The sequence below is a fragment of the Spermophilus citellus genome (assembly GCF_964194105.1).
Source record: "Spermophilus citellus genome assembly, chromosome: 1".
Lineage (NCBI taxonomy): Eukaryota > Metazoa > Chordata > Mammalia > Rodentia > Sciuridae > Spermophilus > Spermophilus citellus.
In genome coordinates this window covers 248,246,280-248,269,094 of record NC_138182.1, presented here as the reverse complement: position 1 = coordinate 248,269,094, position 22,815 = coordinate 248,246,280, and positions in this window count along the sequence as shown.

Below are 22,815 nucleotides of genomic sequence, written 5' to 3'. Positions count from 1 at the left end.
GTGGAATTTAATCACCAAGCCACATCTCCAGTCGTTTTTAAAATATATTTTTATTAGAGAAAGGGTCTTGCTGAGTTCTCAGGACCTCATGAAGTTGCTGAGGCTCGGTTTGACCTTGCGATCCTCTTGTCTCAGCCTCCCAAGTTGCTAGAATTTACAAGTGTGTGCCACCGTACCCTGCTTGAATCAAAATTCTTAAATAGAAAATCTGAAATGTACTATAGACTTAACGTTTTATTTGTTTCATTCAAATTTATCAAAGTTAGTCATTGACCTTTATCAAAATGTATTATTAGTTCTTAACATTTAAGAGAAGTACTTCTGAACATTAAGGAATGTCTACCTTTAGGTCATTAGACAGTTCCAACCACTCATTATAAAATTAGTGAATGCTATTTTAATTTCTTCCATAAAATACATTTCTATCATAGTGTTGCGGAATTCATACTTATTTTCAAATGGTAATTCAATGAAATCCTAAGCAAGACATAAAAACATGAGCAACAAATGTGATAAAAAAAGGAGGTTCACCAAGTCAGACTAGACAATCCATTTTAGGATTAAGTGGTATGCATCCTTTTGTTCAAATAAAGAGGCATATTATTTTAAACTTTATCAGTGTACCAATGGGTAAAATGTTCTGAGGATACTTATATGGCAAACCTTCTTTCTTCTCGATCTCACATATGGAATAGTGTCCACTTAAAACACTTCAATAGGACTCCATCACCTATGGAATAAAGATGAAAAATTGACGCTTACATTCTCAGACCCTCGTGATCTAGTTTTTGGGACTATGAAGTACTTGAAATTCCCCAAAGGGGTCATGTGTTTTCTTGTACACGCAGGCTCTTCCACCTGGGATGCCTTTATACTTCCCGTTTGCCTGGAAAAACCTTGTGCATTAGTTCTCAGCTCACATAGCATCCCCTCAGGAAGCCTTTCTGGATAACCAGCTCAAATCTCCTGATGTGGAAGCACCTGTTCATCTTCTTATGTCATTCTTGCCCTTGTTATAAGCATTTGTTTACATGTCTGAGATTCCCATCAAAGTCTAAACTACATGAGATAAGGCTCTTACTAATCTACAGAACTTAGTCAAGTTCCTGGCAATAATAATAATATCTACAAAACAAATCAACATTTATTAAACTCATTATATCCTAGACATTGTGCTGGTTTAATCTAAATTATCTCATTTGCTTAGATCATTTTCACTTCAAAAGTGATGAAAATAAGGCGAAGAGGAGCTAAAGGTACTCATGATGGCTACAATAGTGAGGACAGAGAGGCCAGGTTATTTTGTGGTAACAAACAATCTCCCACTTCTCAGTGGTCTGCAATCACCAAACCTCAGTTTTTACTTATATTTTCTGTTCATGGCAGACTGGGTATAGTTCTGCTCTGTTATCTTCACTAGGAAACTGAAACTTATGAAGCAAATGTTTTATATCAAACATTGTTAGATAATTTCAGAGATAGACATCATGATAAACCATGATGTACTCTTAAAGTTTCTCCCAGAAGTGAAAATATCTTACTTGCTAATATTTCATTATACAGCAAGGATAATCATGTTGTCCATAGGAATACTTTTAAATGATATTATAGTCCACCACAGATACCAATTCAGACTTTCCTGACTCTAGGGCTCATATTTAACCACTAAATACTACCAAATAGCTTTCCGCTTTTCTACATTGTCCAAATAAGAGAATGAATAGTGAATATGGAAGAACACAATATGTAGTAGTAAAGGGGGAACCATCAGATAGGATAAATGACCTATATTACTGTTAATACCTAAATGTAATTTTTTTCTAAGTCTACTTGGCACATTCAATGACTGATTAAAATGTGGTAAACATAAGTTCAGGCTTTACTTATCAGCCTCTACTGGTGTAGGATTCTTTCAGTCAAAGCCCTCCATCATCAGTAGCATGTGCTTACATCACACAGTAATTAGCCTCCCTGAGATTAGGAATGATTGCTAAAGTCTGAATTTTTTTTGATATTAATTACCCTTGGATTTCCAATATGTCCTGATAGTGGTGACTACCAAAAATGAAATAGACAGATTTTGTTTATTTAAAAAATATGCATTATGTAATATCTTAAAAAATGATTCATAGGTTTCTTAGGACTACAACTAGGTTTTTAGAAGGTTTATTACAATGTGTTGAACATGCAGATAAATAGGAAGAATTTTCTTTGTATTACAAAATAATCCTCTATTTTTTCTGTGGTGTATATAATTGTACCTTCTTGAGTACACTTAATTTTTATTTCCCTAATGAACAGATCCACTACTGAGAAATTCAAAATTCTAGTTGGAAACTATGGAGTAAGAAAGATCAATCTGAAATTACAATAAGAAAAATATGCTGGCATTGACAAAAATGGTATTTGCATGCACATCCTAGAGCATATGTCAAAGGAAGCTGGCTTTTAACTGCTTAGTGGGCAGTAACAATCAGAGGGAAGGAGTTAAGGAGAGACTTGGAACTGCAAGTCCATAGAACCATATGCTCTTTCCAAGTTAGGTTTTTGAATCATGAACAAAGTTTCTGGAGATTGCCAATCTCAGGCACTTGTTTTGTCTGCCATGCCACTGTCAAATTGTTTTGTATAAAACTACAGAACCATCATTCTTTGTGTGTATGTGGTACTACTAACTATTGAACTCAGGTCCTTGTACATGGTATATTTTCTATGTAAGAATTTTAAGATACATCTATTTTAAAATATTTTTATTAATTTAATCTTTTTCTCAGGAAGTCTATTCTTGAAGAATATATGACTATTTAATGTCATTTAATCTTTGCATATTCAATATCTCCAATTTTAGTGATAAATCATTTTACTGAAGTAAATACTATGCCTCCAAGTAACATCCAAATATGAATGGTTATCTTCAGGGATGACCTAGTTTATGTTGAAATCAGCTCTTTATGATATGTGTAGCAGTATAGAAATACATTCTGAGGAGTTTTCCTTCTCCCCTGCTGGATGCACAAGTCCTATGGATACAATTGAAATCACACCTCTGAAACATGGAATAAACATGTTGTGCCAAATTTCGTGTAAGAAAGACAAGAGGAAATTTGAACAACCATGCAGACTGGGCATGTATCATCTCTACTTGGATGTGTGACTAAATTATATAGATGACTCAATAAGACATGTGCATTTTAATATTCCCTTTCTTTCTTATTTTGTTTTAAATGTAGGTTGTGCTGGGGGTTGAACCCAGTGCCTCATACATGCTAGGCAAATGCTCTACCACTGAGCAACAATGCCAGCCCACTATTCCCTTTTTTTTGAAACATCTTAGGAAGTCATGCAGTCTTCCTTTTATTATTACTACATCATTGTTGTTATATAATATTATAAATATCATGATCCCGGATAATGACAGGTACTCTGAAATATGTCCCGACTCTCAATGATAGAGAGCTGAAGACAGGTTGTGATGAGGACAGAGATGACAAGGTATGGTGGATATTTTGAAGATCTCCTTGATCATAGAGTTGCTGGTTGCTAGGAAGCTGAACAGCAAAGACACCAAAAAGCAAATTTAAAAAATATTGAATTTTTTCATGCGTGTGTGTTTGCATATGTGTTTTGTGTGTGTGTGTGTGTGTGTGTGTGTGTGTGAGAGAGAGAGAGAGAGAGAGAGAGAGAGAGAGAGAGAGAGAGAATGGGAGAGACTGACTGTAGATAATATAGCCCAAAATACAGCAAAATGTACATGAATCTTGAATTTTTTTTATAATCCTTGGGCTGGACTTGTTTTTGATAGACTCATTGGTAAGATCAGTTCCTGAATTCTCATCTTTTGAGAGGAAGAAAAATTTTAAAATTCAATACATTTGCCGGACAATATAGATATGAGCTAAGTTTTATATTCCCAATGGGGACAGATTTAAAGACCATTTTCTAGATATGGCATATTAAATATTTAAGTTTAAAAATATATTTTAAACATATATACTTCATACAATAAAAACTATTATTTTCTTATCATTTACTTGAAATTTCTATTTTCTTAGGGGGCTGAAAAAAGTCTCTCCCAAGTCACTCTGCCTGATGCCAAAGGGCAGGTTTGTGTGGTATGTAGGCAGTGACTCATGCTCTCCTGCCTGAGCTGGTTTAGGTGTCCCACACTTGAAGGATTATCTCAATGGGGGAGCACAACAGGATCACATCAAGTTGTCAATGGGAGATAGGCTCTGAGCTGGAGTCATCCCAGATACCATGGTTTTGTTCTTGGTGTCAATGTCCCAGAGCCAATATAAATATTTGGAGTCTCTTGAGCTGACTTACCCTCTTTGGTGGACCCACCAGCCTAAAACTCTGGATAGTTGAAGTCTAGTATGAATTCAAATGCAATTGTCACTACCTAGATCTATTTTCTTTCTCTCTTCCCACGAATATATTCCTCTTTCTTGTCTGAAAACAGGTTAATGTGCTCCTGAACTAATCATTTATTATAAAACTATATTCTTTGGAGCTCTAAATCCCTTGGAGGGTCATTGGGCGCTACTAGAAATATGTCAGAGAGGCTTAGCATAAGATTATGAGTACCATTCTGATGCTTGTCATGAAATTTTACAAAAAATGAAAAGTATTATTGGAAAATTACAAATATCAGGGAATTATATGATCTCAAAAATCTGTTTTAGTTTTATTCTGTGGTAAGTCCATCATTTTCCTATATCAAAGACTATTCCCCTACTCCCAATGTTCCTAGGTTTTGGAGGGAGATCCCACTTATTTTATATAGCAGTAATATATATATATTACTGAGAAAAATTCTTTTAGAAACATGGATTAGCTCAGTTCTTGATCAGTATAGCATGTCTACCTATGAGACAAGTGATTTTATTTTTTCCATAATTTTCAATTGGTGCTTTAAAACTACACATAATAGTGGGATTTGTTGTTACATATCTGTACTTGCATAACTTGTTTTTGATGTAACCCCTTTTTCATAGTGCTAGCATCACAGATATTTGCAGTATTGTGTTAACACACATATTGTGTTATCACACAGTATTGTGTTATCTAGTTGAATTCAAGTAAGTAAGTATGTTTGCTTCATTTGATTCATATATGATACTGACAATACATGTTTGTGCTTTAACATGCCCTAAATGTCTGGTTGCATAGAGAAAGAGTATATAGTGTTTAATAAGGTACATACTTTTAATTTTATTTAAAAAATCAGGTGTTTTCAGTCTATTTATTTGAACACATATATGCTATTTTTTTAAAACACAAAAAAATTATAGCTCCTTTGATACTCGGCAACAACCACCCAGAGCATGACCACAGTGAAGGATGTACACTATACTGATGATGCATTTTATCTCTTCTTTTAGAAAACATTCCAAGACAAGATGGGTTAAGTGTTAACATTGAAGCTTTTTGCAAGAATTTAACTAATAATGTAGAAAAAAGTAATCAAAAACTGATTTAAATCTTTGTTCCTCCAGACATATATATTGGCCCTGCTAGGATCCAGGTTCTTCCTTTTTTTCCGTCACAATGGAGAAACGTTTTCTCTTTTTATCAAAAGTCTGATTCCATCTCTAACTTCCTTCTTAAGTTCCTTATTCCTTTGGTGACTCTAAATTTCTTGCATAATTTTTCTGTCCCCCTTTTTGGTATTTTTTCTGTTTTAAAAATTTTGTTCTAGTGGGGCTGAGGTTGGGGCTCAGAGGTAGAGTGCTTGCCTAGCATGCATGAAGCATTGGGTTTGATCCTTAGTACCACATAAAAATTAAAAAAAAATAAGATATGGAGTTCACCTAAAACTAAAAAATATATATTAAAAAAATGTTCTAGCATGGTATTGGCACCAAAATAGACTTGTAGACCAACGATTCAGAATAGAGGACACAGAGACAAATCCACATAAATACAGTTATCTCATACTAGACAAAGGTGCCAGAAACATACATTGGAGAAAAGATAGCCTCTTCAACAAATGGTGCTTCTAAAACTGGAAACTCATATGCAACAAAAAGAAATTAAACCCTTATCTCTCACCATGCACAAAACTCAACACAAAGTGGATCAAGGACCTAAGAATTAAACCAGAGATACTTCACCTATTAGAAGAAAAAGTAGGCCCAAATCTCCATCATGTCAGATTAGCCCCCATATTCCTTAATAAGACTCCTACAGCACAAGAATTAAAATCAAGAATCAATAAATGGGATGAATTCAAACTAAAAAGCTACTCTGAGCAAAAGAAACAATCAGTGAGGTGAATAGAAAGCCTACATTTTGGGAGTAAATTTTTACCATATGCACATCAGATACAGCATAAATCTCTAGGATATATAAAGAACTCAGAAATATTAACACCAAGGAAACAACCCAATCAATAAATGGGCCAAGGAACTGAATAGACATTTCTCGGAAGATGATATACAATCAATCAATAAATATATGAAAAAGTGTTCATCATCTCTAGCAATTAGAGAAATGTAAATTAAAACTACTCTGAGATTTCACCTCACTCCAGTCAGAATGGCAGCTATTTAGAATACAAACAACAATAAGTGTTGGCGAGGATGTGGGGGGAAAGGCACACTCATACATTACTGGTGGAACTGCAAATTGGTGGAGCCAATCTGGAAATCAGTATGGAGATTCCTTGGAAAACTTGGAATGGAACAACCGTTTGACCCAGCTATCCCACCCCTGGTCTATACCCAAAGGACTTAAAACCAGCATTCTACAGGGACACGGTCACATCAATGTTTATAGGAGCACAATTCACAATAGCTAAACTGTGGAACCAACCTAGACGCCATTCAGTAGATGACTGGATAAAGAAAATGTGGTATATATACACAATGGAATACTATTCAGCATTGAAAGAGAATAAAATTATAGCATTTGCAGGTAAATGGATGGAGTTGGAGAATATAATGTTAAGTGAAGTTAGCCAGTCCCCAAAAACAAAATTCCAAATATTTTCTCTGATATAAGGATGCTGATTCATAATAGGCATGGGGGGAGCATTGGAGAATTAGATGAACTCTAGATAGAGCAAAGGGGTGGGAGAAGAAGGGAAGGGGGGTTGGGTGTAGTAAAGATTGTGATATGAGATGGATATCATCACCCTATGTACATGTATGAGGACATGAGTGGTGTGACTCTACTTTGTGTACAACCAGAGATATGAAAAATTGTGCTCTATATGTATAATGTGAATTATAATGCATTTTGCTGTCATATATAACAAATTAGAATACAAATAATAATAAATTTGTTTTAATTAGTTACACATGACCACAGAATGCACTTTGACACATTATACATAAATAGAGTATAATTTCTTATTCTTCTGTTATACATGATGTATAATCACACTGGTCATGCACATAGGGCAATAATGTCTGATTCATTCAACTATCTTTCCTACCCCCATACCCCTCCCCTCCCTTCACTCCACTCTACCTAATCCAAAATAACTCCATTCTTCCCTAGCCACCCCAATCTCTATTGTGAATTAGCATCCATATATCAGAGAAAATATGCTGCCCCTTTTTGATCATTACCACTAGCATTTAATCATGTAGTGATACTTCTCACCTTAATAAATTATGAAAATATCTTTCCCAGTCTGGGTAAATATCAAAAAAATGATCTATACTTATTTTCTTCCCTCTCAGTCATTTCTTGTTTTGTTAACTTCCCTACTCCATTGAAACTGCTATTGCCAGGGTCACCAGAAATGTGCACATGCCGTATCTAACCTTTCTCCTCATTTTAGACCTCTTCTTTCCTAGAGTTTTCTATTGGCTAGTAGGTCATGCCTCACCCCCTTTTTCTTTCCTCATAACTGACCCTTCTCTCTCAGTCACCTTGGCTGGCTTCTCCTCTATTTCACTTATAAATATTGACATGTTCCAACCTTAGTATTAAGCTCATTTTCTAGACATAAACTTCATGTGTCCAAAGTGAAAATTTTAGTTCTTTGTCCCCATCAAGCCCAGTTTTTTTTCCTCAGTTGTCTAAGTAAATACAACCATCATCCACTTTTTTGTTGAAACCAGATGTAAGAAGCCAACATTGATTTCTTTCTTCTGTGCCCTACTCTATCAGCAATCCTCCTTATAATTTGTACAAAATAAACATGGAGACCCATTCTACCTCTTCTAGTTCTACCACTATTGTCTTTCCCTCTTGAATTATTTCCCTCTTGAATAACTGTGACAGTTTTCTGAGATTAGGTGTCCTCTCCAGCTTTTGCTCTCTTCTAATCCAATTCACACTCAGCAGGAAAAGTGAGATTATCAAAATGTTAATAGAACCACATCACTTTCTTTGAAGAGGCCCTTCAGTGATTCCCCCTTGCACTTAGAATGAAATTGAAGCCTCTTCCCAAGGTCTAAAATTCCCTGTGTGGCCTGGCATGGTGGTGCATATCTGCAATCCCAGCGTCTTGGGATATTAAGGTAGGAGGATTGCAAGTGTGAGACCAGTGTCAGCAATTTATCAAAATTCTGTCTACAAACAAACAAACAAACAAACAAAAATCAAGCAAACAAAACCTGGGATATACTTCAGAGGAAAAGCTCCCTTGGGTTCAATCCCCAGTACCAAAGATATGTATCTCCACTTTATAAGTACCTAAGTGATCTTATCCTTGCCTAACATCACTCTTTCACCCCTTTGTGGGGCTCCAAACCTGCTAATTCTTTTACTGTTGAAAAAACTGAAACTCTTTCTCTCCAGAGCTTTTGCAAATCTTTTTACTTGAAATCCCAGTGCTTATTACCAGAATGGGTCCTTTTTTCCTTGGGACATTGCTGATTGAGTGGTGCCACCACTAGAAGGACTTCTCTTATTATCCTCTATCATTCTTATTCTCAGATCATTGCTTATAGCATTGCTTCATAGTGCCTATTACATCTTGTTTTTTTCCTTGTTTGCTCTAATCATGTACCATCATGAGAGTAGGGAAAATGCCTATGTAATATGTTGTTTCCTGACACATCTTAGGTGTTTAATAAATGTTGAATAACTAAAAAATTTATCACTTTGTTGAGGGGTATATAAAAACTATTGTATACAATTAATGCCAACTTTTTTTTTTTAAAGGAATAGAAAGGTAGACTGATTCTGATAGAATTAAATGAAATGCAAAGCAAATAAATACTTGGGTGGTCCAGGAGAAAATTCCTATTCAAAATTATTATTATTATTATAAATTGATGCACACTAATTACACAGAATGGTGAGTTTCATTGTGGCACATTTAAATCAACATAAAATATAATTTGAAAATCTCCATTTTTTGTTCCATCTGTCTTTTGCCACAGAGGCAATAAATAATAGTATATATTTTCCATGATTTTAGGCACTTTGAAGAAATAAAAAGTACAAACGGTAATCTATTACCCCTGAATATTTTGTAATCTAGATTTTTAAATATACAAATCAACTTAAGAGGCTAATTTTTGCTTGAATTATTTGAGTAATCATTGCAATAGTCCACTGGTAATGTCCATAGGTTATTTTCTTCCTTGGCTTTTATGTCCTCTTCTGTATGTGTTGTTTCACACTCTGCAAAACAAAGGATAAAGGAAAATTGTCTCAGTTAACCTAGAGCACTTTTCAGTTTAGGCATTATCATGCTATTGTATTTGGATTAAAATTGTTCGTCTGACCCAACGTCCAATGAACTATGGATTAAATAACTATGTTTTTCAGGTAGGGGATAGAAATTAAACCTTATGCTCTATGGCTTCCATTGTCCCTTGGTATGTATCAGTATGCTAGCTAGTGATAAATTACCAACAAAGGCAGTTGCTGTACCATTTTCTCTTTGGAAAAATGATTATGTTTTCAACCATGGCACTTAACTTTTTACTAACATGCTCTCATGAACTTCTCTTAAGCCAAGAACCTACAAAAGATCCTCTTGTCTTTTGGCATGAGGCCCTGCTATTTGTCGTTCATTTTAAATACTCAAAAGTGTGAGGTTTTGCATTCATGGGCAGGAAAGAATGACTTATGTGTTTCTTTCCTATATGAGGATTAAAAAAAATAAAATTTTGACATTTATTCCCCTGTTTCATATCAGAAAATTCTGTGACATTCCTTTATTTTCTCTGAAATTTCAGAGGCAAGTAATGGTGATTTTAACAATTGCTTTATATATGGATTTATTTATTGATTTATATATGGATTTATCATATCACATATAATAAAAACATCGCATGTCCATGTATTGTTCTGCTTAATGTGTGATCAAAAATGAAGGAGTAATCCATTTTATTTTCCACATTTTTAAGCACCTAATCTTTTGAGTCTTACATATTTACAAAGGAGCAAACTTTGGAAATTTATTTTATAAAATCTGGTTCACCTTTAAAAATATCAGCCTTTTGAGATATAATTTACATACAATAAACATACCATTTTCAAGTATAATTCAATGAATTTTTAAAAATGAGTCTACTCATACCACATCAGGATATAGAATGTCATTATTCCAAAAAGTTCCCTCTAGTCCCTTTGCAGTGACTACTTGTTAGCTTTCTGTCACTATATTTGATTTATTTTTCTAAATTCCAAATAAATAAAGTCATATCTTACACAGTCTCTTGAGTCTGATTGTTGTTTAACATATGATTTGCAATTCATCCATGGTGGTATGTGTATCAACAGTTACTTTTGCTTTAGTTCTGAGTAGTATTGCATTGTAGGGATATACCACTGTTGATGTATTCATTCACTTGTTGGACTCTTTCCATCTCTAATCTCAATCATGGCATCGTCTTTTTACAGGACCTGAATTGATAACACATGGGTCACCTTCCAAGTATATGTTCAAATCCATTATAAACTGCCAAACTCTTTCCTAAAGTGTTTGAACCTCTTATAGTCTTGTCACAAATGAATGAGAATTCAAATTGTTCTATGTCTTTACCAGTATTGGGTACCTTCAGTGTTTTTTCTCCACTCTAGTGGGTGTGTAATAGTATCTTATTACAGGGTTGAATTTACATGTATTTTATCACTGATGATGTTGTACAATGTTCTTTTTTATTTGAATTTTGTGTAATGCTTGCTGTCTATATCTGAGAAATACTTTACTGACTGTCTAAGGGTAGAAAAAATGGAAATTTAAATAAGAGTGAAGTTCAGAGAAGAGCAAGAGAAAAGACAATCATGGGAATGAAAGAGAAGAAATAAATAGTTGCCTTTGGAATTCTAGTTCTTGAATTGTCTTTTGCTTTTCTATTTTATGGGGAAATCTGGTTATGGCTTTAGAGGTTTGTGCTTTGCTGATAATAATGAAATTATAAGAAAATGATGCATATGTATATGCATGTATACATTTTGATCTGATAGAATCAATTAAATAGTACATGTTATTAATTATAACAATACAACTGGATCTAAGAGAGAGAGAGAGAGAGAGAGAAAGACACAGAGAGAATAGGCTCTTCTGTTTTAAAAAAATCTACAGTTTTCTATTTTTCTTTAAAATGTAAATTTTTACAGAATATTACTAATAGATATATTTGCTCTGAGACCAAATATAGACAGTGTAATTCTGACTTTATTTAACTGATGAATACTGAACTTATTCTATTTGAATTTCTGTTAGATATGAATTGAATGGATATTACATAATAACATCAACATTTTAAAATAAATTATAAGCTTAAAATTCAAGGAAGATAAGAGAGCTATATTGAGTTATTGACATAAGCTTTTCATAATTTATTTGTAGCAAAATGTAGACTGAAATGGAGATGGGAACATCAATAAATTTTAGAAATATCACTTTTTCATTTTCTCTTCCTCAACGAAGCAAATAAAACATCAGTGGATGCATTCGGTAGCAGCATATTTGTTGAGAAGCTTTCATATGTAAATCGGTACAAGAGAATTTCTGTCTGTATGTTAGCGTGACATGGTAGTTTTAGGCACTATGTCTTGCTGATTACCACATAACCCAACTGTCACATAAATTATCTTTATAAATAAAACTTTGCATACATATGCAACATCTCGAATGGGGCAATAAATTGGTCGTGACTCCTTGTCTCCAGTGGCGCCACTTCATCACTTCCTTTAGCAAGTTGGAACTGGGGGCACGTTGGTGAACGCCTTTTACTAATCTCCTATCATGATGCACCTCATATTTCAATATGCAACTGGAAGAGTTGGCCTGTGAAGGAAAGAAAGTTCAGTTTCCTGCACTGTCAGTCTTTTTACCTTTCTGCCTACAGCAAACCTAAAAAAAAAAAAAAAATTACTTGGGAGAAATGTTAAGCAACCAAACCTTTTATAAAACATGTCAAGATTAATTGCTAGTTTCACTCATGAGCTGTGTAGACTGTTTCCTAAGATTCTCATCTTATTAGATACAGTGATTCATATTCCCTTTCTTGGCAAAACATCTGCTTCTTTGCAGATATCCCCATCAATAATGTAGGCAGCGATGGGGTTCTGCCAACCCTGAACTCACTAAAAAATGCAAAGAGTAAAATCCTTTCAAGAAACCTCTTTGGTCTTTGGTAGCTTCGACTATGGGATGCTTGGGTACTTGAACTTTACTTCTACTTAACTATGTGATAGGAATGATCTAAATCTTAAACTTGTCTTTTATTGAACTCAAATTGGAAAGCTGTTAATGAGTTTCTGAGCATTGTTGCCTGCATTCTTCTTTTCTGTGATCATGTAGAGCTAATTCTGAAGCGTCTGTCTTGAAATAATTTCGTGATGTTTTCTTCACATAGTACCATTGTGTCAGAACCTGAGACAGGGCATTTCAACATCAATCCTTAAACCCCTTCAACCCTATTGTTTTTTCTGTGGTTCACTAAACTGCTCACTTTCCTCTCTTCCCTTTTTAGTCTTTGAAAAGTTGTGTGACACAGTTATGATAATTAGAAATCAGTGAAGTTCTATTGTGGGTTTTCTGAAAAGTTTTTGCTTTCTTTCTACAAAGGAAGAGACATAGTTGGAATCATCCTCTCTCCATTCTTCCTGTCTTGGGAGTGGATGTGATGCTAGGAGATACAACAGCAAACATGTGACAGTGAGGTGACAAGCTTGAGAATCAAAGGTTTACTTACCCTGATGTATCTGGAACTCTGAACTACTTCCCCAATCCTCCTACTTCTATAATTTGGTCCTATGAGAAAAATGCATCCCCATGTATTGAAGGCATTCTGGGGCAGGGTTTGGTTTCTTTGCAGCTGCAAATCGATTGATAAAATTAGCACTGGATCCAATGATAGAAGTCGGCTTTACATTTGGACCCCAAATGGTCCAATGAATCGACAGGGGATCTTTCATCTAAGAATAAGATCGAAAGAGTGGTGAAAAAATAAAATAGTCTTTATTTTTAACATTCTTCATATGAACCTTTTTGATACATGATACTGGGTAAGTGCTAAAACCAAACCTCGTATTTGCAACTATGATGAAAGCTTATTAAAATCAAACTCTTTAGAAAGACATTGAAGTTCTTCTCCACTAAAAGGATGGCATATTCATAGTTTCTTAGGAAAGCAACATGGATTCTGACCTTTGCTTCTTTCTTACAACTTCTCAAAATTGTATACCTTTTTATTTGCTTTACTCTAATTTCTTCTATTCAATACCACCCACTTTCCACCTTCCTTACATGATAGGGCATACCTGACTGTGCAAACTCACAATGATCATTCTCTTCCCTAAAGTAAACTTGTTATAGTTTGGATATGAGGTGTCTTCTGAAAAACTCTTGTGTAAGGCAATGCAGGAATAATCAGAGGTGAAATGATTAGATTATGGGAACTGTAATCTCATCGGTGGATTAATCTGTTTGATGGCTTAATTTGATTGGACTACAGAGTGGTAACTGTAAAAAGGTGGAAGTCAGAAGTAGGTCACTGAGAGTGTGCCCTTGGGGATTGTGCTTTGTCCCTGACTCCCCATGTCATGCCTGCACCTGAGCACAACCCCCACTTGGCCCCACTGCCTGACTTTCTGCCATGACATTTCTGCCTTGGAGCTAGCCTAAGGTTTCAACCTCTGAAACTGTGAGCCCCAAATTACCTTTTTCTCCTCTAAGTTGTTCTTATAAGGTATTTTGGTCACAACAATGAAAAGTTGACTAACAGAGACACGAATTATGTGATCAATATTTTAATATTTTTTTTATATTGTGTCTTTCTATTCTGTTTGGCTTTTCAACAGAATCCCATGCTCTCAAGGAGTAAAGAATGTGTTTCATATTGAATATGCCCAGTTTACTACTTCATAGTAAATGCCCAATAAATGCTTGTTAAATTAAGATGTATTGTTGCATATACTTCTATGTTTTATTCACTTAAGCATTTTGAGCAGCTACATGATGCTACACATTAGTCTGCTTTTAAACACCCACTTGTGGGTCTGGAAGTGTAGCTCAGTGGCAGGGCATTGGCCTAGCATTTGATAGGCTTTGACTTTGATCTTCAGCACTGCAAAAACAGAACAACACCTATCTGCTAAATAAAAATATGTGCAGTATTTAAAGTACTAATATAGAATCACAAAAATCCAAAGAAAAAAGTGCAATAGAACTTGAGTAGATATTAAATAAATAAATTCAAATGACCAAAACATTCAAATAAAAAGAACTCCAACTTTACTTATATCAAAAATATCAGTAGAAAGACCAAAAGATGGCAGCGGGAAGTGAGTAAGCCGCTCCGTGCTCCGCGCCGCCGCGCCCGCAGTGTATGTTCCTGCGTCTTAAAAGATGAAGTAAAGATCATTAAAGGAGATCTGTCGACAAAGACTCAGCACTGTGTCAAGAAAGGGGCCTAGGTGGAGTGAATCCACCACAACTCCAGCCAAGGTGGAGGGAGTCCATCACGACTTCAGCGCGAGCAGTAAGGCTGCAGCCCCCGAGCTGCCCGGCTCCCTCGGCCCCTTCTCCTTTTCCTCTCTGCCTTTCCGCTTTGCTTCTCCCCCGCCGTCTCTCCTCCCACGCTCAGTCCCTAAATCTAGATCTCAATTTCTTTCCCCCACCCCGCCCGCTCTCCCGCATGTCCAGTACCTGGCCCATGCGGGCCCCAAGGTGCTGCCTCCCCTCCCCCAGCCCGCACCACCTCCCCGGGGGTCCCGAAGGCCACAGCTGGGCCGCCACCGCGCCGCCGCCGCCGCCGCCGCCACCGCCACCGCTTCCCGCGGAGCACCATAGAGCAGACTCTTCACCGCGCAAGTGAGCTGCCGAGTTAAATGGAACAGCTGATAAGATGAGTGACAATTTAAAATCTAAGTGATCCAACATGGTGGCGGACGCAGAGAGATCAAGTCTCTAACCCCTTCAGCTGCGCGAGCATAGGGAGAAGTAAACTGTCAAAATACTGTTCGCTCAGGACCCCTAGGCACTGTTGAGCTGAAGGGGATCCCGGGCGAACAGTCTGCCCCTCTCAGAACACACCGAGCCCAGATTGGGCTGCATTCTAGTTCTGGTTCGCCTGCTTCTCGTGACTCAGCACTAATGATCCCGCTGAAATAACTAGTCGGCCCACCTGAACTCACAGAGGTAAAAGCCAACTGAGCACAATAGTCAGACCCAGGGTATCCCTCTGCTGACAACAGAGGTCCCTTGCACCAGCTACCAGGGGAGTTGCTACCTGAGGGCAAACAAATTCGCTGGGGGTCCTCAGCCCCAAGCCCTACAAACTTAGGGTCTGAGGGAGGCAAACAGAAAGGGTGTGCCCAGGCATCCATGGAAACAGGGCTCCCAGGAGCAGCATACCCGGCATGTAGCCAGTATTGTGGCGAGCTTCACAGGTGAGTGGGGCCTGGCTTTAGGAACCACAAGAGAAGGCCCTAGGCACTCAGGATTGGAGACCCGCACAGTCTGGGAAGAAGAGCTGAGGAACAGTGATTGGTTCCCACCCATCAAGAAGAGAAGCCTGGCCCAGTTCCTACCTACTGGAAGATAAGTTAATTGAGCTCTATGACTGCATTTATTATTATTATTATTGTTTTTAATGATTATTATTGGTATTTTTTTTATTTTATTTTCACTTTTTGTTGTTGATGTTGTTGTTGCTCTTCAACTTTCTTATTAATGGTTTCAATTTTTTTAATTCTTTTTATTCTATTATTATTACTATTAATTTTTAAACTTTAATTTCCGTTTGTTTATTATCATTATAATTTTTTTTTGGTTTTAAATTTTTATTTTTTCGTTTTTTCTTTCTTTCTTTTCAATTCTTTTCTTTTGTCTTTTCATTTGTTTTCAATTTTCTTATTCCCCCTTTCTTGAATTCTACCTGCCTACACTCACTCTCTTTAGTGACTTCTTCCCTTCCCTTCTAATACCTCTCCTCCCAAGCATCAAATAAATTTATAAGAGTAAACAGTAACTCAGCAGTCAAACAGAACAAGAAGTATCATGAGCATAAAAAAGCAAGGAAGAAAAGGAGTACAAACAATGAAGGACAGCCTGAATATTCAGGAGGACCTGGTGTCATCAGAAAAATGGCCATATAAAGAACTCAAGGAACACCTTAGACAGATGGAAAGGAACCTTAAAGATCACATTGAAAATGAATTACATAAACAGATAAAAGAAGAAGTTAAGCATCTTTATCAGGAGATAGAGATTATAAAAAAAATCAAACAATAATTCTAGAAATGAAGGAAACGATAAACCAAATTAAAAACTCAATCGAGAGTATCACTAACAGAGTGGAGCAAGTAGAAGCCAGAACGTCAGATAATGAAGACAAAATATATCATCTTGAAAAGAGTCTAGCCAACTCAGATAGGCTGGTAAAAAATCACAAGAAAAACATCCAAGAGATTTGGGATAACTTAAAAAAAACCAAACTTATGAGTCATCGGGATAGAGGAAGGCACAGAGATTCATACCAAGGGAATGTGTAACTTGCTGAATGAAATAATTACAGAAAACTTTCCAGAAATAAAAAAGGAAACAGATATACAAATTGTAGATGCATACAGGACACCTAGCACACAAAATCACAGTAGACCAACGCCAAGACACATTGTTATGAAGATATCCAATATACAGAACAAAGAGAAAATATTAAAAGCTACAAGAGAAAAGAGGCAGATTACATTCAGGGGTAAACCAATAAGGTTAACAACGGATTTTTCATCATAGACGCTGAAAGCGAGAAGATCCTGGAACAACGTATTTCAAACACTGAAAGACAATGGATGCCAACCAAGAATTCTGTATCCAGCAAAATTAAGCTTCAGATACGAAAACGAAATAAAAATCTTTCATGATAAACAAAAGCTAAAAGAATTTGTAGCCAGAAAACCAGCATTGCAAAGCATCTTGAGCAAAACTCTACACGAGGAAGAAATGAAAAACAATAACCAAAACCATCAGCAGGAAGTGCCTCGGTAAAGACAGAGGACGGGGGGAAAGCTAATCATGGAGAAACAAACTAAATTAGAAAAAAAAAGAGATTAATAATCAAACATGGCAGGAAGTACAAACCATATATCAATAGTAACTCTAAACGTTAATGGCTTAAACTCTCCAATAAAGCGACATAGGCTGGTAACATGGATTAAAAAAACAAATCCAACCATATGCTGCCTCCAGGAGACACATCTGATTGGAAAAGACATACACAGGCTCAAGGTAAAAGGTTGGGAAAAAATATACCACGCACACGGTCCTCGTAAGCAAGCAGGGGTGGCCATTCTCATATCGAATAAAATCGACTTCAAGACTAAGTTAATCAAAAGGGATAAGGAAGGACATTATATACTGTTAAAAGGAACCATTCACCAACAAGACATAACAATTATCAATATTTACGCACCAAATAATGGCGCTGCGACGTTCATAAAACAAACTCTCCTCAAGTTCAAGAATCAAATAGACCACAACACAATAATCATGGGTGACTTCAACACACCTCTCTCACCATTGGACAGATCCTCCAAACAAAAGTTGAATAAAGAAACTATTGACCTCAATATCACAATCAATAACCTAGACTTAACTGACATATATAGAATATATCAACCATCATCAAGTGGATATACTTTTTTCTCAGCAGCACATGAATCCTTCTCAAAAATAGAACATATATTATGCCATAGGGCAACCCTCAGTAAATATAAAGGGGTGGAGATAATACCATGCACTTTATCAGATCATAATGGAATGAAACTGGAAATCAATGATAAAAGAAGGAAGGAAAAATCCTACATCACATGGACAATGAACAATACATTACTGAATGATCAATGGGTTACAGAAGACATAAAGGAGGAAATCAAAAAATTCTTAGAGATAAATGAAAATACAGACACAACATATCGGAATCTATGGGACACAATGAAAGCAGTTTTAAGAGGGAAGTTCATCGCCTGGAGGTCATTCCTCTAAAAAAGGAAAAACCAACAAATAAATGAGCTCACACTTCATCTCAAAGCCCTAGAAAAGGAAGAGCAAAACAACAGCAAATATAGCAGAAGGCAAGAATTAATTAAAATCAGAGCAGAAATCAATGAAATTGAAACAAAAGAAACCATTGAAAACATTAACAAAACAAAAAGTTGGTTCTTTGAAAAAATAAATAAGATCGACAGACCCCTAGCCATACTAACGAAGAGAAGAAGAAAGAGAACTCAAATTACTAACATACGAGATGAAAAAGGCAATATTACAACAGACGCTTCAGAAATACAGAAGACAATTAGAAATTATTTTGAAAACCTATATTCCAATAAAATAGAAGATAGTGAAGACATCGATAAATTCCATAAGTCATATGATTTGCCCAGACTGAGTCAGGAGGATACTCACACCTTAAACAGACCAGTATCAATAGATGAAATAGAAGAAGCAATCAAAAGATTTCCAACCAAGAAAAGCCCAGGACTGGATGGGTATACAGCGGAGTTTTACAAAACCTTTAAAGAAGAATTAATACCAATACTTTTCAAGTTATTTCAGGAAATAGAAAAAGAAGGAGCTCTGCCAAATTCATTCTATGAGGCCAACATCACCCTGATTCCGAAACCAGACAAAGACACCTCAAAGAAAGAAAACTACAGACCAATATCTCTGATGAACCTACATGCAAAAATCCTCAATAAAATTCTGGCGAATCGGATACAAAGGCACATCAAAAAAATTGTGCACCATGATCAAGTAGGATTCATCCCTGGGATGCAAGGATGGTTCAATATATGGAAATCAATAAATGTTATTCACCACATCAATAGACTTAAAGATAAGAACCATATGATCATCTCGATAGATGCAGAAAAAGCATTTGACAAAGAACAGCAACCCTTTATGTTCAAAACATTAGAAAAACTAGGGATAACAGGAACTTACCTTGACATTGTAAAAGCTATCTATGCTAAGCCTCAGGCTAGCATCATTCTGAATGGAGAAAAATTGAAGGCATTCCCTCTAAAATCTGGAACAAGACAGGGATACCCCCTATCACCACTTCTATTCAATATAGTTCTTGAAACACTGGCCAGAGCAATTAGACAGACGAAAGAAATTAAAGGCATAAAAATAGGAAAAGAAGAACTTAAATTGTCACTATTTGCGGAAGACATGATTCTATACCTAGGAGACCCAAAAGGGTCTACAAAAAAACTACTAGAACTAATAAATGAATTCAGCAAAGTGGCAGGATATAAAATCAACACACATAAATCAAAGGCATTTCTGTATATCAGCGACAAAACTTCTGAAACGGAAATGAGGAAAAACACTCCATTCACAATGTCCTCAAAAAAAAAATAAAATACTTGGGAATCAACCTAACAAAAGAGGTGAAAGACCTATACAATGAAAACTACAGAACCCTAAAGAGAGAAATAGAAGAGGATCTTAGAAGATGGAAAAATATACCTTGTTCATGGATAGGCAGAACTAATATCATCAAAATGGCAATATTACCAAAAGTTCTCTATAGGTTTAATGCAATGTCAATCAAAATCCCAATGGCATTTCTTGTAGAAATAGATAAAGCAATCGTGAAATTCATATGGAAAAATAAAATACCCAGAATAGCAAAAACAATTCTAAGCAGGAAGTGTGAATCAAGTGGTATAGTGATACCAGATTTCAAACTATATTACAGAGCAATAGTAAGAAAAACAGCATGGTACTGGTACCAGAACAGGCGGGTGGACCAATGGTACAGAATAGAGGACACAGAGACTAATCCACAAAGCTACAACTATCTTATATTTGATAAAGGAGCTAAAAACATGCAATGGAGAAAGGATAGCATCTTCAACAAATGGTGTTGGGAAAACTGGAAATCCATATGCAACAAAATGAAACTGAATCCCCTCCTCTCGCCATGCACAAAAGTCAACTCAAAGTGGATCAAGGAGCTAGATATCAAATCAGAGACTCTTCGTCTGATAGAAGAAAAAGTTGGCTCCGATCTACATATTGTGGGGTCGGGCTCAAAATTCCTTAATAGGACACCCATAGCATAAGAGTTAATAACAAGAATCAACAAATGAAACTTTCTTAAACTGAAAAGTTTTTTCTCAGCAAGAGAAACAATAAGAGAGGTAAATAGGGAGCCTACATTCTGGGAACAAATTTTTAGTCCTCACACTTCAGATAGAGCCCTAATATCCAGAGTATACAAAGAACTCAACAAATTAGACAATAAGAAAACAAATAACCCAATCAACAAATGGGCCAAGGACCTGAACAGACACTTCTCAGAGGAGGACATACAATCAATCAACAAGTACATGAAAAAATGCTCACCATCTCTAGCAGTCAAGGAAATGCAAATCAAAACCACCCTAAGATACCACCTCACCCCAGTAAGATTGGCAGCCATGATGAAGTCAAACAACAATGAGTGCTGGCGAGGATGTGGGGAAAAGGGTACTCTTGTACACTGCTGGTGGGATTGCAAACGGGTGCGGCCAATTTGGAAAGCAGTATGGAGATTCCTGGGAAAGCTGGGAATGGAACCACCATTTGACCCAGCTATTGCCCTTCTCGGACTATTCCCTGAAGACCTTAAAAGAGCACTCTACAGGGATACTGCCACATTGATGTTCATAGCAGCACAATTCACAATAGTTAGACTGTGGAACCAACCCAGATGCCCTTCAATAGATGAATGGATAAAAAAATGTGGCATTTATACACCATGGAGTATTACGCAGCACTAAAAAATGACAAAATCACGGAATTTGCAGGGAAATGGATGGCACTAGAGCAGATTATGCTTAGTGAAGCTAGCCAATCCCTAAAAAACAAATACCAAATATCTTCTTTGATATAATGAGAGCAACTAAGAACAGAACATGGAGGAAGAGCAGGAAGAAAAGAGTAACATTAAACAGAGACATGAGGTGGGAGGGAAAGGGAGAAAAAAAGGGAAATCACATGGAAATGGAAGGAGACCCTCATTGTTATACAAAATTACATATAAGAGGTTATGAGGGGAATGGGATAACAAACATGGAGGGAAATGAATTACAGTAGATGGGGTAGAGAGAGAAGATGGGAGGGAGGGGAGGGGGGATAGTAGAGGATAGGAAAGGTAGCAGAATACAACAGTCACTAATATGGCAGTATGTAAAAATGTGATGTGTAACCGATGTGATTCTGCAATCTGTATTTGGGGTAAAAATGGGAGTTCATAACCCACTTGATTCTAATGTATGAAATATGATATGTCAAGAGCTTTGTAATGTTGTGAACAACCAATAAAAAAAAATCAGTAAACTGAGAATAAAATGAGGCTGATTTTTTTGTGTGTTTTATAGTTTATTCTAATACCTTAAATCCATTTTGATATTTATGATCATACATTAAAATAGTAATAAACTATCTTATTATCATTTATGTAGGTATCCATTATTCTCTACTGACTTAAATATTTTTTTCACAAGGTACCATTTTTTTTTCACCTATCAAGTTGAAAGCCATTTTTGCTGGAAGCTATGATTGGCAGTGGTTCATTCTACTGTCTTTCCTATTCCCGTGTATGTCAAAATACACTCTACTGTCACGTAGATCTAAAAAGAACAACAACAACAACAACAAGATTGGCAGTGGTGCAGTTTGTAGGCCACACACTCACATACTATCTTGCAGGGGCATTTTTACTTATGCAAAGCAAGTGAGGCGATTTCCAGTTTTTGGTGTCTGATCCATTTTTTTAGGAATATTCCAATGGAAAATAATGAAAAAGGAGTAAAAATTTACTCTGAGAAACGTTGAACTATTGAAAAGATCCTGCCTATTGGGCAATATGTAAATTATTAATCTGAGACGAGGTTACTATGAGAAAGCAATCATAGTAATCTAGGAGTACTAGACAAGGGAGGGGCTGGAAGGAGAGTGCTTCTTAAAATCTTACAAAAAAAGAAAGAACAAAGGATAGAAGAGGATGTGGTAACACTAAGGTGGGGAAGAAACTACTGATAATGTTAGCATTTATCTGAGTACCTTGTGCTTATTATAATGGAAGATCTTAAGATTTGTTATACTGTTAATAAAAACATTTTAATCAAATATCACTTCTCATAACAATATCTATATTTTGGTAAACACAATGGTTAAGATCTTAGTATATAATATTATTTAGTGTATAGATTTTTGGTCATGTACTGAGCATTATATATGGATTTCTCATTAATTCTTTCCACACCCCAAGAAGTAGAGAGGTAGATTCTAATGTTACTATTTTACAAATGAGAAAACTGTGGCTTCAGAAATAAAATAGCTTTGCCAAAATAACACAGTTACTGAAGAATGGTGTCAGAATTTAAATTTGTGTCTAT